At 49.3% G+C, this 12,572-nt stretch overlaps 1 pseudogene; it reads right to left on the reverse strand.

The window, feature by feature from the left end:
- Window positions 1-6,021: 6,021 nt before the first annotated feature.
- Window positions 6,022-11,675, reverse strand: LOC128574742 (60S ribosomal protein L12-like; annotated as a pseudogene).
- Window positions 11,676-12,572: the final 897 nt, after the last annotated feature.

Genomic DNA, 12,572 nt, shown 5'->3' on the forward strand with positions numbered 1-12,572 from the left:
TTATGTATATTATTTTTCGTGTTTTATTGATATAATGGCATGTAACGCACAATTTATAACTAATAATGAAATATCTACGTATACTCTTTGCTGTATGTTCTATAGAGGCAATTGATTCTCACAAGACAACTTTTATTGCTCTGTGCTTAACTCTTAGGATCAAGCTATTGTACACAACATGCAATTAAAAAATGGTTCGGACACGAACATCGGTTGATGTTTTTGTTTACATTAAGGATTGATATGAAAGTAAAACAACAAAGATGTATGCTGGGAACTTTATTCTTCAATAGCACGAATGACTTCTCTTTTTTTTTGCAGTTTTTGGCTGGGGCCGGGTTTGAACCCACCACCTGTGGTATATGGGGCTGGTGCCCTACTCCTTTGAGGCACAGGCGCCACCCAGTGTGAGTGACTTCTTTGTGAATAAGATAGTGGTTTTCAAATACCAGAAGAACATTCTTCACATTTTCACGCAATATTCAATGTAGCCGCTATAGACACGCTTTTAAGTTTAATCCGCATTACTGGCCTTTCTCTTTAACTTTCTTATGTCTAGAACACTGCACAGGTTTTTGGGTGAACACATATTTTCATTTCTTTAAGATAAATAGGCAGAAGTAAGTCTGCTAGCTTGCAAGATAAGCATATGTTTAACTTTATAAGAAGTTGCCAGCCGTTGTTCAGAGAGGCTGTGCTGTTTTACATTGCCACCAGCAACTGTGTATGAGAGATCTGGTTGCTCCTCTTCCTTGTTGGACTTGCTATTGTCAATGTTTTTAAAAAACCTTTACCTGTAGGTGTGCGGAGGTGTCTCATCATACCTTTCAGTTTTATTTCCCCAATGGCTAATGACCTTGAACATCTATCTATTCCTGTACTTTTTTTTTGCCATCTATATTTGATTTTTTTTTTTTGAGACAGTCTCACTCTGTCGTCCTTGGTAGAGTGCTGTGATGTCATAGCTCACAGCAACCTCCAACTCCTGGGCTTAAGCAATTCTCTTGCCTCAGCCTCCCAAATAGCTGGGACTACCAGTGCCTACCACAACACCTGGGTATTTTTTGTTGCAGTTGCCACTGCTGTTTTAGCTGGCCGAGGCCAGGTTCGAACGCACCACCCTTGGTATATGGGACCGGCCCCCTAACCACTGAGCCATAGGTGTCGCCAGATTTGTTTTTAATACATGTAATTTAATTATACGTTTATAGGGCGGCGCCTGTGTGAGTAGGGTGCCGGCCCCATATACCAAGGGTGTGGGTGTGAACCTGGCCCCGGCCAAACTGCAACAAAAAAATAGCCAGGCATTGTGGTGGGTGCCTATAGTCCCAGCTACTTGGGAGGCTGAAGCAAGGGAATCACCTAAGCCCAGGAGCTGGAGGTTGCTGTGAGCTGTGACGCCACAGGACTCTGCTAAGGGCGACAAAGTGAGACAGAGAAAAAAAAAATTGTAAGTTTATGTAATTTAGTTTTAAATAATGGCTATGTTTAACAATTGCCTCATAAACTCCAGAAAATTTTACAATGAGCTATCTTGAGCTAGAGCAAGCTGGCTTCAGGATGCCTCTATGTCACCTTTCTGGCTGGGATCTCTGTCTCCTTGGGATAGCTGCTTACCTGTGAGTGACTTGAGCGGAGGCCGGGCGGGGGCCTAGCTGTGGTGCTCCACAGCTCCCCTTCGGGCTGGTGGAGGCGTTGTTGGGTCCTTGTCGCCATCTGACTTATCTCCCTGCCCAGTTCTGCTTTTGGCCTTTTCCTTTCAGTTGCTATCCCAGTGAGCCCTCCCACCCCTAACTCTCTAAGTATCCATACCTGGAGAGCCCAGCCTCCCTGTGCCCTTGCTCTGATCCCCTGCCACATGCACTCTGGCCTTCAGCGCCCCTCACCTGGGTAAATGTTACTGAGCTCAGAGGGGGTCACCATCTTGGCAACCCCTAGCCCACGTTGCCAACGCATACCTCGCCCTGGACCCACACCTGCGCACTGCTGGGTGGTGAAAGTGCTGACTCCCCACTGCTGCCACAGCCAAGGGGCCACTGTGGGCTCCTGGTCCCTTGGTCACTCTAGACTCAACCCAAGAGACGCACACGGGCTGGAAATGCAGGAATGTCAATGTCCAGAGGAGATGATGGAAACCCACAGACACGTTCCCTCCTTCTCCTCCCTGATGGGCACCCCCACTTCCCACCCAGCTGGACCCTGGTCTCTCCAGCGACTTGCTGTGACTCTGAGCACTCGTCACAGGCCCAGCCTCTTTGTGACATGCGCCTTTACGTTGGCTCTCCTTCCTGGCCTTCCTTGTCCACTTTTCCCTCTGGCCTCTCTGGGAGTGTTTTCCCCAGGAAGTGTTTGCGCCTAGACTTTCACCTCCAGCTTAGCTTTCTAGGGCACCTGGGCTCACACAACTGTCAGCCATTCTTCATAAACGCTCCATTGTCCTTTCTGGGCCCTTTGAACCCATACCCTGCCCTTTCAGCCTGTCTCCCATCGCCCTCCTGCAACACCCCAAACCCGTTCCATGCTGTTCCAGCTTTGTGGCTGAGTGCAGCTTGCTTCCTCTGCCACTCAACACACACACATGTGCACACACGTGTACACACGCCCACTCCTCTCCTTCCCGTGTCCAGATGGCTTCACTCTCCAACTGCACATCCTCCCTGAAGGCCTTCCTGATGTCTCAAGCCAGTGAGATTTTTCCTTCTGTGGAGCCGCTGTAAATGCCGTCAATGTGGCGTTTCGAGACTACGTCCCACTCCACTTCTACTTTGTTTTACAAAGCATCCTTAGAGACCTTCGAAAAACACAAAGCTGACTACACTACCTCCCTGCCTAAAACCCTTCCAATGCATCCCATTGCCAGATAAAACAGCTTCTTTTAGGAGCCTATACATCCAGCCTCACCTGCTCACCCTCACTCCTTTGGGGGCAAGAGGCCCTCTCGGTTCCTCCAACACACGGGGTCCTTCCCTGACGGAATTCCTTTGTACGTGCCGTGTTTTCTCCTGCCTGGAAGCTCCTTCCCTCAGTCCTTCATCTAGATAACCGATAACTATCCCCTGGGTCTTGGTGGAAACATCAGTTCTGCAAGGAACAGCTCTGTGCAGCCCCAAGCCCCACACGAAGTTCAGAGTGAGCAGTCTCTGCTCCCACAGAGTCTCTGCTTATATTTTACAACACACAGCACAATTTAAAATCTGTGTCTGTTTCTCCCAGAAGATTGTAATTCTGTGAAGTGAGGGCCTGTATCTCAGCTGGTGTTTTTTAGCACCTGGTTCAGATCCTGGCACATATAAACGTGATAACTCTTTTTATGAATGAATAGATGATTTGATAAATACCCATTGCCTTGAGACCTGACGGCAGGTAGGTAAAATGAGGGATTCAGATCTTCTTTTGCCTACTTGTGATGTTCAGTTATACTAGATTGGTATCTTACACTACACACTTAATTCTAAATTCAAAACTATTGTTATTAAATTAAACAGAATATGCTCTCATTACATTAGTCATATACAAATATCACTTATATAATGCACATTAAAATATGAAAGGTCATCAATAAAATTTCTAGATGATAATATAGGATAATACTCATGTCTTAGAAGTAGGAGAGTTTGGGGCGGCACCTGTGGCTCAGTGGCTAGGGCGCCGGCCCCATATACTGAGGGTGGCGGATTCAAAACCTGGCCCCGGCTGAACTGCAACCAAAAAAAAAAAAATAGCTGGGCGTTGTGGCGGGCGCGAATCGCTTAAGCCCAGGAGTTGGAGGTTGCTGTGAGCTGTGTGATGCCATGGCACTCTACCGAGGGCGATAAAGTGAAACTCTGTCTCTACAAAAAAAAAAAAAGAAGTAGGAGAGTTTTGTTTTTTTTAATTTCAGATTAATATGAGGGTATAAATGATTTGGTTACATTGTTTGCATTTGTTTGGTAAAGTCCAAGTTGTAGCTGAGCCCTTCACCCAGGAGGTGTGCCGTGTACCCTTATATTTTGCCCATTAGGTGAGAGCTCACCAATCCTCTTCCTCCTCTTGGCTTCCCCTCCCCCACACTTGAATTTAACCGTGTGTCTGTCTCCTGTGGATGTGTAGTTGTTCATTTACTAGTTTTATATTAGTATTAAGTACATTGGATACTTGCTTTTCCATTCTTGAGATACTTCGGAGAATGTGCTTTAACTCATCCAAGTTAACACAGAAGATGTAAAGTCTTCACTTTTTTTTTTTTTTTTTGAGAAAGAATCTCGCTTTTTTGCTCCCAGTAGAGTGCATCATAGCTCACAGCAACTTGGCTCAAGCGATTCTTTTGCCTCAGCCTCCCGAGAGAGCAGGTTTCATTCTAGCTCAGAGCTGGTCTTGAACTCATGCACTCAGGCGATCCACCCACCTCGGCATCCCAGAATGCTGGGATTACAGGCGTGAGCCACGGCGCCCGGCCAAGTCTCCATCTTTTTAATGGCTGAATAGTGCTCCATGGTGTACACATACCACAGTTTGTTAATTCATTCATGGGTTAGTGGGCACTTGTGCTGTTTCCACATCTTGGAAATTTTAAATTGAGCCGTGATAAATGTTCTAGTGCAAATGTCCTTATGGTAAATGATATTTTTTTCTTCTGGGTAGATACCGCGGAATGAAAGGCTATATTAGTTTGCAGTCCTACCAGCAGTGTAGAAGTGTTCCCTTCTCTCCACATCCACGCCAGCATCTGCAGCTTTGGGACTTTGTGTTGTGGGCAATTCCCACTGCATTTAGGTGATATCACAAGGTGGTTTGATTTGCATTTCTCTGATGATTAGGGATGATGAGAAGTATTTCTTAAATGTGAAACAAAAGCACTAATCCTAAAAAAGAAGACTTATACAAGAATATATTAGAATTAAGAACTTGGGTTCATCAAAACTTAATGGCATAAACAGCAAGCATTTTACTCCTTCCTCTGATTCTCTTGGGCCGCCTGACTTGGCTGGGCATCTGCTGCTCCACACGAGGTTGGGTGGGGCCGAGTTCCCTGGAGATCATTTGGGCTTCACATGGCTGGCTAGTTAGTTAATGCTGGTTATTGGTTGGGAGCTCGGCTGGGGCTGCTGACTCAGGAGCGCCTCCTGGCCTATCCTGTCCATATGGCCTGGGCTTCGCACAGCCTGGTAGTGTCCCAAGAGTGAATATCCCAAGAACGAGTCTTTCGAGAGGGAAGAAATGGAATCTGCCCTTTCTCTCAAAAGCTAGGCTCAGAACTGGTGCAGCGTCATTTCAACATGTTTTATTGGTTAAGCCGTCACTGGGCAAGGCCAGGTCAAGGGAAGGGGTAAAAACACCAACTCTCCATGGGGAAAGTGAAAAAGAATTATGGCCATCTTTAATCTACCGCAACACTGTTAAGAGAGCAGAACAGCCAACCACAGCCTGTAAGATTTTTTTTTTTTTTTGAGACAGAGCCTCGAGCTGTCATCCTGGATAGAGTGCCTTGGCATCACAGCTCACAGCAACCTCTAACTTCTGGGCTGAAGTGATTCTTCTGACTCTGCCTCCCAAGTAGCTGGGACTACAGCTGCCCACCACAGCGCTGGGCTATTTTTTGGTTGGAGTCATCATTGTTATTTGGCAGGCCTTTGGCGGGCCCGGGCTGGACTTGAACTGCCATCTGAGGTGTATGTGGCTGGTGCCTTAGCTGCTTGAGCCACAGGTGCAGAGCCAAGATATTTTTTTTTTTTAAAACATGTATGTTATGGATTGAGTTGTTACCGCTCAAAATTCATAGGTGGAAGTCCTAACCCCCAATACTTTGATCCTCGCCTTCCAGCTCCAGAACTATGAGACACAAGTTTCTGTTTTTTAAGCCACCCAGTAAGTGGTACTTAGTCATGGCTGCTCTAGGAATTAACATGATATATAAAGATTGTCTGCAATGCAATGAGAAAAAGACAGCCCCATGGAGAAGTGAGCAAAGTATAAACAAACACTTCACAAAAAAAGACATTTGAAAGGTGAACCATGGGAAAAAGTGCACAGCATCATTAGTCATTAGGGAAATGCGAGCTTTGGGGCGGGTGTCAAACCATCCTTTTCCCTTGTATATCTTAACCAGCCGGCGTTCCACATCCCACTGTTGATGTCATCCGTGATGTCACCAGGGTGGCGGCCATCAGCACTGCAGCCCACCAACCGGGCCGTCCCCAGGATCTCTTTAATGGTTCCAGAGAGTTCTCTGGCTAAAGATCGGTGTCACATCTGTCCGGCAATGTTGACAATGTTATCAAAAGTGATATTTCGGTTGTGTTTAATGTTTTTCTGTTTCTGTCTGTCTCTCGGTGGTTCCTTGAGGGCTTTGATGGTGAGGGCAGAGGGAGAAGGTGCTGCTTCAATCTGGGCCGTCAGTTCTGGAGACGGAGTCCTCAGACCTTTCCAGTCACCAGTTATCTTGGCAATGTCATCACCAACCTTTTCTGGAGACAGACCCAGGGGGCCAATCTTAGGGGCCAGGGAAGACATGGTACCAATTTTGCCACTGGTGCAACTCAGGCACATGACTTTGGTCTCGTTGGGGTTGAACTTCGGTGGCACGGTGGAGGTGACTGGTGTCAGATGAACCCGGATTCAGGACATGGAAGAAAGTTTTACCCCTGTGTCCTCTGAGCCGAAAACAGGGAAATGCAAGTTAAACCTCAATAAAATATCACTGCACACCCTTCAGAATAGCTTGTGGTAAAAATGTTGATGCTAGGGTGGCACTTGTGGCTCAGTGAGTAGGGCGCCGGGCCCATATACCAAGGGTGGAGGGTTCAAACTTGGCCTCAGCAAAACTGCAACAAAAAAAATAGCTGGGGGTTGTGGCGACCCCTGTAATCCCAGCTACTTGGGAGGCTGAGGCAAGGGAATCACCTAAGCCCAAGAGCTGGAGGTTGCTGTGAGCTGTGACGCCACAGCACTCTACCAAGGGCGACAAAATGAAACTCTGTCTCTAAAAAAAAAAAAAATGCTGATGATATAAGGAAATGCAAGGGTGTAGGCACAGAACAGATGGAGATCACGTTGTTCCTAGAAGTGCAAATCAGTGCAGCTACCCAGGAAAGCTGTTGCATCAACTAAACCTGAGTATACATTTACCTGTGACCCAGCAGCTCCACTCCTAGCCTGAGACCCAACAGAAAGGTGCACATATGTACCTTACAGAACTCAATCATGAATGTGTATAGCAGTGTCATTTAGAATTTTCCCAAATCGGAAATAATTTAAAGTTCTATTCACCATAGAATAGATAAATAAATTGTGGTCTAGACAAGGGAATACTATACAGTAGCGAAAACCAATTGTTGCTACAGCCAATGATATGGCATCATCATAGCTCACAGCAACCTTGAATTCCTGGGCTCAAGGGATCCTCCTGCTTTAGCCTCCAGAGAAGCTGGGACTAGAGGCATCTGCTCCCATGCCCAGCTAATCCTATGTCGAAAATTTATCAGTAACTTGATAGTATTAGGGGTGGAGCTTTTAGGGGGGATTAAGCCATGAGGGTGGAGCCCTCTTGAATGAGATTAGTGCCCTTCTAAGAGAAGCAGGAGGGAGCTGTTCCCCTCTACCTCTTCTGCCTCATGAGGGTGCAGCATTAAAGACACATCTTGAAACAAAAACCAGGCCCTCCCTGGAAACCAAACCTGCCAGCGCTTTGATCTTGGACTTCCTAGCCTCCAGAACTGTGAGAAATAAATTTCTTAAACATATATGAATTACCCAATCTCAAGTATTTTGTTGTAGTAGCAGAAACACACCAAGCCACATACCTGGGATCTGTAACTGGAAGGCTAGTGAAGTCTGTGGCAGATTGTGGTTTTTTTTCGTTCTTTCTTTTTTTTTTTTTTGGCAGATTGTGTTTTTCAAAGACAACTGTGGTGATATTTCCCATCCCACACACTCTCCTACAAGGCAGCCTCTTTACCATCCCACTGGGAGATGCGGTCTATACTATCTCCCCTTGATTCTGGGTGGGCTTGTGATTGCTTTGACTAATAAAATACAGTGGAAGTGATGCTATGGGATTCCTGGGGCTATAAAAGTTGTAATGAGGCCAGGCGCTGTGGGTTACTCCTGTAATCCTAGCACTCTGGGGGGGCCAAGGCAGAACTCAGGAGTTTGAGCCCAGCCTGAGCAAGAGCAAGATGCTGTCTTTACTAAAAATAGAAAAACTAGCCGGGCATTGTGGTGAGTACCTATAGTCCCAGGTACTTGAGAGGCTGAGGCAGGAGGATCACTTAAACCTAGGAGTTTGAAATTGCTGTGAGCTATGACGACACAGCACTCTACCCAGGGCGACAGAGTGAGACCCTGTCTGAAACAAAAAAAATGAATAAATAAAAAGTTGTAATGATTTCAGAGCCATAAAAGTGATGCTGCTGCCACCTTGTTTTCTGGGACACTAGAGCACCCCATGTAACAAGCCAGACTACGCAGGGCTGCTATGCTGTGAGGAAGCCCAGGCCACACAGAGCAGCTGCCATGCTGTGAGGAAGCCCAGGCCACACAGAGCAGCCACCTGCAAGTCCTCAGGAATATCCAGGCTCTGCATCATCCCAGCCCAGGAGTGAAAAATGAATGAGCCCCAGACTTCATGGAGCAGTGATGAGCTATGCTATGTGACCCATCTGATTTCCTGACCCTCAAAATCCATGAGCATAATAAATGGTTGATTTTTTTCTTTTGAGACAAGGTCTTGCTCTATCTCCCAGGCACTCAGGCTAGAGTGCAGTGGTGAGATCATAGCTCACTTCAGACTCAGATTCCTAAACTCAGCTGATCCTCCCACCTCAGCCTCCCACTGTGACAACAGGTGTATATTTTGTCACATCTGGCTAATGTTTTAATATTTGTAGAGATGAGTTCTTGCTAAGTTGGCCAGGCTGGTCTCAAACTCCTGGCCTCAAGTGGTCCTCCTGCCTCGGCCTCCCCTAGTGCTAGGATCACAGGTGTGAGCCACCATACCTGGCCATAGAATGGTGGTTCTGTGCCATAAGGATGTGGCGTAATTTGTCTCACAGCAATAGTGACTGAAACTGTGATTTTAGAGAAAGCAGTTTGATGGCGTGGTCAGGACAGGTGCCAGCACTAGTGGGGTGGGGAATGAGCAGGAGGTGAGAAGGGGGTGAGGGCGTGAGAAGACTGATGAGGGAAGAGGAACTGGAGGCCAACAGAGGGGCTTAGTGGGCTTCTGTCTGTGGGAGCAGCCAGGGCAGATTTATAGGACAAGAGGGAAATGTCAGAGGAGGGAAGGAGAGGGCACCACAGAAAGGGGGGCGGAGAGGTGCTGGGCACAGGCTTAGGGGCTGGCTGAGGGATCCCCACTGAGACTGAGGTTTATGGGCAGAGGAAGGCTGTGCAGGGAAATGGCCATGCTGGGGTGGACGCACCTCATACCATCACCCACAGGGGCTGGACTTTTAGCCAAGGAAAAACTGATAGGCAGAAATGGAAGGACCAATAGACTGGGGTCTCTTGGAGGTCAAATGTCATGAGTGTGAGGTCACGACTTAGCTCAAGGACTGGTAGAACGTGGCTACTTTGCATGCCGGGTGCAGAGCAAGCAGCCATGTACCTGGGCATCTCTGAGTGTGACATGGGGCTCCAGCTGGAGAGGAGGATCGTGAGAGTGTCAGTGAGTGAGCACGGGGCAGGTTCAGGGGTGGGGAGGACAGAGACTGGTTAGCATGTGGCTCAGAGAAAGACAGGCCTGTGGACGGGCAGGCATGTGGAATAAAGAGAGGGGCGGATCAGCCACCATTTCTCTTCAGAGGTGTGAGGCGGAGGCAACTCTCCCAACAGGCCGCAGGGGAAATGCGGCCTCTGTTGGGACTTCTGGGGGGATCTGTAAAAAAGGGGCTGTGCTCGCTGTGAACAGAGGGTTCCGGAATGTATAAGGGCTAACTAGGACTTGAGTCTGGGGTGAGATAGAGACACAAGTGGGAGAGGGATGGCGAGGGAGGGGAGAGGGCAAGATTTGGGGTGGGGGCTTTTTTGGTACCAGCCCCTGGTTCTTGACTCTCTTAAGCTGTTCAGCAGAGCTGCGCAGGCCTGGGGGGCCTTGCTCTAGCCACCCCCTGCCCTCACGTCCTTTGGCTGAACTCTGTGCTCCCCCCAGATGGGCCCCCCGTGGGAGCCTGGAGGTCCCTATGCCTGGCTGGGTCAAGGCTGATGACGGCCTGCCAGGGACACCGTGGGGTGTGGCAGGTGGTGTGTGGGGGTGACGCTGACTCCCTCAGACAGCCTGGCATCCTTGACTTGGGAAGTTACGCAGAGCCCTGGGTCTTCCTGTTGTGACTGTTGTACTATAAATGAACCAGGAACAGATGAGAGGGTTCCGGAACCTTCCTGAGAGGGAGACAACAAAAGTGATCTGACCACCCACCGGGAACTCATTTTAAATAACTTACTGAGGCTGTCTGGAAACAGAAATGGACATGCTCCTATTTATAAGCCTGGCCAAGAAAGGTCAATCTGCAGCCAGGGTGACCCTGAAGCTCCTTCCCCAGAGTCCCCAAAGGAAGTAGAGAGGGGGGTGTGCCCCTGCCCATGGACAGGCCCATGCTGACCATTTCAGGTGGGATATTTTGCAGGAGGAGAAGAGATTCCTCAAGTTTTTTGGTTTCTTGAGTCTCACTCTGTTGCCCTGGGTGGAGTGCTGTGACATCATCATAGCTCACAGCAACCTCAGATTCTTGGGCTGAAGGGATCCTCCTGCCTCAGCCTCCCGAGTAGCTGGAACTACAGGCCCAGGCCTTCAAGCCTGGCTAATTTTTCTATTTTTAGTAGAGACAGGGGTCTCGCTGTGTTCCCGGAGTTGGTCTTGAGCTCCTGGCCTCAAGTGATGCTCCCACCTCAGGCTTCCACAGTGCTGAGGTTATATGCGTGAGCAGTGCGCCAGCCTCTCAGCCCCTGGAAGTATCTCTTGTCTTTCACAGAGGCACCAATACACGTGATCACGGAGGCAAAAGAGAGGATTCACCTGAGGCCAGGCCTGTGCTTTCCAGGTCGCTGCCCTCCTGACCATCCTCAACAACCTGAGGAAGGAGAGTCCGTTTTTGTCCCTTTTTAGATATGTGGAAACAAAGATTTAGAAGAGTACGTGTTTCCCAAGTTCTCCCCTTTGGCAAGAGAAGCTAGGCTGAGGCAGTTATCTCTGAGCCTACTCCTGCACATCTGGCCCCTTCCTGAGGCAGGGCCAAGGTCGTGTGAAGGGCGGCTTCCTCTGTGTTCCCTGGGGGATGCTTGGGATCTCTCTGTCTTGCTCACACGGATCTTAAATGTCCTTGTCATAACTACAAAGCCACCATGGACTGAGGGTCAGGTCCCTCCCCCCAGAACCGCCTTGCTGGGGAGGACACTGTGCGGGAGGAAGGAAGTGCAGCAGAGGCGGGGCTGGCACAGGGAGTGAAGGGCCTGCCTGTCACTGCCTCTCACGGCCTTGTGGCCTGTCACTGCCTCTCACGGCCTCGTGGCCTGTCACTGCCTTCCTCCCGCATGCCTTCTATGGGCCGTTTGGCCTGGCTCTGGGTCTCTCCTCCCCTTGTCATTCTAACTCCACCCTGCGGCATCTTCCGAGGCATTCCTGTGGCCTCTGGCCCACTGCTGCCTGCATGTCTCAGCATTTCTTGATGCAAATTCCTGAGCTGGGAATCCAATTGGCCCATCTCCCTTTGGGAGCTGGTCAAAGTCACCCAGGCAGCCTGAGTGGGACAAAACACAGCTAAGGAATGCCCCCCTCTCAGCCAAGGCTACACACTGAATTGTTTCTCTCAGAACAATTTGTACTGTACTTCTGAACCTCTGCTGGCCCCGAGGCAGGGACACAGCCTTTTGGAGCCTTTATAAATAAGGGCTTTGATGCTGGAAATGACAACGTACCATACATGGGATCTCACGCCAGCTGTCACCATGGCATAACCACCTTCTCTCTCTCTAATTCCTCCTTCACCACAGTCTGCCTCTGGGAGATCCCACTGGTGACCCCCCCACCATGCACCCTCTCTGCCTCCCATAATACTCGCTGCTGGTCCCACCACCTCTGGGATTCTACAGCTGTCACTGAGTCTCCAGGCCCTGAGCTGTCACTGTTGCCCTCAGCATACCCTGCAGCCGTCTGTGGAAGGACATCCCCGGGGAGACCCTGCGGTGCTACCTGTGGGTAGGTGGATTTCAATATGTGGCCGGGTGGCTCAGAGGCTCAAACGAATTCAGTTTTCTTCATAGGTACTGTCCCCAGGACCCAGGACTCCAGGCTGGGGCACAGTTAGGGGGAGCAGGCAGGTCTTACTCCACTTCTGCCTCTATCTGGTGACCTCTCCTGATGCCCTTCCCTGGGGGCCAGCTCCTTCCCAGGAGACTTCCTGGCTTCAAGGCTGGTGGGCTTGGGACAGGCCTGCCCCAGAATGCTGGCCCCTCACACTCAGCCTCCGCCCACCCAGTCTCTCCCACCTGGCCTTTTGGACAGTCAGGAAAGGCCAAACAGTGTGACAGGGCCCGGGAGCCTGGGCCCTGGAGTCAGACAAGTCTGTTCTCTCACCTTAGTGCCGCCACTCAAGTTGGCC

Source organism: Nycticebus coucang, chromosome 22, assembly GCF_027406575.1.
Source record: "Nycticebus coucang isolate mNycCou1 chromosome 22, mNycCou1.pri, whole genome shotgun sequence".
NCBI classification, from domain to species: Eukaryota; Metazoa; Chordata; class Mammalia; order Primates; family Lorisidae; genus Nycticebus; species Nycticebus coucang.